Source organism: Acyrthosiphon pisum, chromosome A1 (assembly GCF_005508785.2).
Source record: "Acyrthosiphon pisum isolate AL4f chromosome A1, pea_aphid_22Mar2018_4r6ur, whole genome shotgun sequence".
In the NCBI taxonomy this organism is placed as follows: Eukaryota; Metazoa; Arthropoda; class Insecta; order Hemiptera; family Aphididae; genus Acyrthosiphon; species Acyrthosiphon pisum.
In genome coordinates, this window is record NC_042494.1 from 40,433,979 (window position 1) to 40,438,169 (window position 4,191).

The 4,191-nt window shown below is 31.0% G+C and overlaps 1 protein-coding gene and 1 long non-coding RNA gene across 27 annotated transcripts in view; one reads left to right on the plus strand and one right to left on the minus strand.

Moving 5' to 3' along the window:
* The window catches only part of LOC100160310 (titin), a 159,967-nt gene that overhangs the window by 40,864 nt on the left and 114,912 nt on the right, over nt 1–4,191 (plus strand). The window lies entirely within an intron of this gene.
* LOC107883756 lies at nt 706–3,357 on the minus strand. Its single transcript, XR_001679503.2, has 2 exons — nt 2,644–3,357; nt 706–943 (listed from the first exon to the last, which is right to left on the minus strand). It is a non-coding gene; the product is annotated as an uncharacterized LOC107883756 (long non-coding RNA).

The window sequence follows — 4,191 nt, forward strand, 5'->3', positions numbered from 1 at the left end:
AGAGGACAGATACACCGACAGATCTGACAGGGCCGTTGAGAGAAAAGAGAGGGAGAAAGACATAATGCAGTATTATTGTTAAGGCAATCTATTTTTGAACCGACTGGTGGTGCTTGGGACTGTCTTGTGACGTGCGCACAACCCTCGTTGAGTCACTATTTATGGAAATTCTTCGGTGTGTGTGTATCCACATAACACACACATGCGCGTGGACAGAAAAAAACTCATACACGGCGGTGGCACTTTTTTACCAAGGGAAAATTTTTTAACTTTTGTTTTTGTACCTAATCACACAGCCGTTTATAATTAAAACTCACAACATTGTGTTGATTTTACACTTGGCACGCGTCAGTCCTTCGGCGATTCTAATTGATTGCCGCAACGACGGCCGTGTGACATCTGTGTACAGCGATGAATCGCAGGATAAGCGTCAAGAGAGAGAAAAAAAATGATTTATGACCCTGAAAAGAGAGTGAAAAAAAATCCGGCAACGAATCCTCAAGGCCCCGCCTGTACCTACATCAGCAGCTGCAGGAGACGCTCTGACTCGAACTACCTCCGCCTCCGCCATCGCTGCTGCCGTCACTGATGGTACTGCCGCCGCTGTATAGAGACTGTTTAAAAAAAAATATCGTACGATGGAATAAACTTTAACAATCAACAAGACAACAAGCGATCATTATCATCGGAAAAAACATATTATAATACAAACGAAATGTGCGTGGCTTTATTTTCGGAAAAAAAGAATAAAAGATTAATTATAAAAAAAAAGCACAATTATATAGTTATTTTATGTGTACACAAATATATGATTCGTATAAATATAGAATACAATATTGTATTATGATGATATAATAGTAAATCGCCGAAACGTTCTCGGCTGCCAACCGACGATGATGTAGTCGTCCGCGAACTGGTCGAACACAGCGGATCCTCTGCGAGTCTGTAACAAACAAAACCAACAACGGACTGTAGTGAAAAACTAGTTTCGCAACGCGGCCTCGGCCCTTTTTAACATGATAATAATATTTGCATTACTTCAACGCACGACGTCGCCGTTTGGGCTTACGGCGTCCGCGATCACCTTTCGCCCGAGATAAATGTTATTTATCATCGTCCAAGTTAGGATAATATTGCGGTCGTATATGGTCATATTGTCATACCTATACGCCACGGCGACGTGTGTCGTCCCGTCATGGTATTATTTTTAGCTGGGCGGGTCGTGTCGTTACCTGGCGTGATACCTACGTTCGCGTAACCGGGTCACGCACACCGGTATAGACGCGTTCCGGAAAAATCGGGTTTCCCAGCTCCACCGCCACCGCCGAAGATTACGCGGTTTGCCAAAAGACCCCAAACATTGAAATTCGTTTAAAAATAGCAATTTTTCACAGTCGCATAACGCATTACACATCAGACTGGCAGAGAATTTATTGGAGGTCCCGTGACTTACACCATCGTCGCAAGTTGGGTTACCTGACCGTAAAATTTGTTTGATTTAATTGGTACGTTTCGCCGTGCGTGACTAATGCGAATCTAATGCGAATCTTCGCGTACTCACGGTTGCATTACCTAGCTACGCAAAACGTTCCTGTTTTTGATTTATTAATAAACATGATGCGGGATATGTTTTTTTTTTATTGAACATAAATAATAATTGTTGTTTTTTATCACGGTTATTACTTATAAGTTATAAGTTATAATGTATTACTACATACATCTAGAAGTTAAATCAGATTCTTTAAGACCTGTAGTTTAGTTATAAGTTTATATATTAGATATATTTTATATTGTATTAGTCAGTTTGAAAACTAGGTCTACTTCTATATTGGTATATTGTATAAATTGTATGGCCTCGATAATCCCTATTTTATACACAAAACACAACACATTGTGTATGGATATAAATATATACGAGTATACTACCTATTATAAATATTACGAAGAGCCAATTACAGATCCGCGCGTTAGATCATTGTTGTTTATTTATGCTTTTTACAAATAAAAGTGATCAAATTTTTGTTTAACTATTTTATTAATACAATTCAAAGATACATGATATGCTCGTACTGTAGCACGTATAAAAATGATTTAATCATATATTTCTCATTGTACTGAGTGTTTGTGTTTTATGTATAGGTAATTTTTACAAAAATATTTATAAATCATAATTTTTTTTTAGTATCAATCATTTATTACAGAAAAATAAGTTTTTTAAATTGAGTATATTCGGAATGCAATCAAATTGAAATTATAATTAATATTTTTATCTAAGTACCTATACATCGTTATTTATTTATTATTTATCTAACTGTATTTAATCCTTTATGTATTTATCAATTTTTTCTATTTATTGTACTATATCTTTTAATTATAATACAAATTTGTAGTCACGTTACCTATGCCCTACTGCATAATATTTTTGAACAACAAAAGCCATAGTAATTTTTATGATAAAAATCATACCTATACATACACAGTTATTAGTTGGTTTTATTCAGTTTATATAAAACAATACTATCAATTCAAATATGTTTTGGTATGATTTGGTATTTATTATAAAGAAACTTTAATTTTTAATTGCATTTGAAATAAAATTTTAAACAAATTATATTACATTATTATTCAAAATATAATACTCACGTTTTCAGTAGTAGAGACAGTAGTAGTAGTAGTAGTAGTAGCAATAGTCGAAGTAATAGTAGTAGGTAGAAGTAATATTATAGAAATCCTGATTTCTTGCCGTACTTGTATGAACGTTTTTGATAGAAGCCTCAGACCCTACTGTTCTACAGTAGCACGTTGGCATCTATAGCATCTCCCCTTCTCGGTTAGCAATAATAACTCTTTCATCACACTTGGGGGGCCACTACATACATGCACGTTACATCTATGAAACCTTCAACATGCCGCCGTTGGATTTGAACTCCTACCAAGAAGAAACAAAACAGAAAAAATCTATAATAATAATAATAATTTGAATGCCAAACATTAATCATATAACAATTATGTCGATGAACAGTCATTGTTCTACATGCCAAATGCATTTGGCTGCCTTTGAGTTTTGAATTAATTTATTAGTTATTATATTAAGAGCATATTACTATAAATATTACGCTTAATATTTTGTTTATTATATTTTAGAATAAAATACACAAAACGTATCCATATGTGACAATAAAGTACGACAATATTTTACTTCTATTTATGGTAATATTGATAACTACGAGTATATGGTTATCGGAATAAAGTCTGGTATATTATACAGGGTGTAACAGCTGGAACTGACTTTTGGAATAATTTTTGTTCTAATCAATATTTTAGATTTTTTTAAAAAAATAATTTGTTGTCACTTGCGCTACACAATATATATTATACAAAAAATTATTTTAATTTTTTAACACTAAAAATAAAAAATTAAAAAATTGATTAAATTTTTTCTGGATATATTCGAAATAGCCAATTTGTGAATCTGATTATAAGAACAATTTTGATAGTAAAAATATTTATCTAATTCAGGTTTATTTTTTAGAATTGGTTAAAATATGATTTTTTTTTGATTCATTTTTGATATGAATTTGGAACGTACCTAACAAATTTTTTCAAAATTTTTTTTTTGATAATTTGTTGACATGAGTATATTTCTTAAATTATTCACTTATCATATAATTTTAACAATTTTTGTCATACATTTAAGTAGCATTATTTTTTTTCGTCAGGTCTTTCTGTTACACCTTGTATATTACATAAAAAGTAATGCAGTACAGACGTGAATAGAAAATAATATTCAAATAATTTTTATGCTGTATTCATAGTATTGTTTTAATACTATTACCTTAAATATTATTTAAATTATTTCAATCAATAAATTAGATTTAGAATATCAGCGAATATTTTAAGAATCTGGCACTTACTAGCGATTAAGGTATGGTAATTATTAATCGCATTTTAAGTAGACATATGAGTTTTATACAATACAATTTCTTTATATAATATTTCTTATTTAGTTCTAATTTATTGAAAAATATATGTTATTAATTACTACTACCTATAGATCATTTGACCATATTAAAAAAAAAATTAACAGAATATTTTATATTTTAATCAAAAATATGTGTCTAAACATATTTAGAGCAATATACGATATAAAATAATAATTATAAATATGAAAATAATTTGATGACAGTTTTC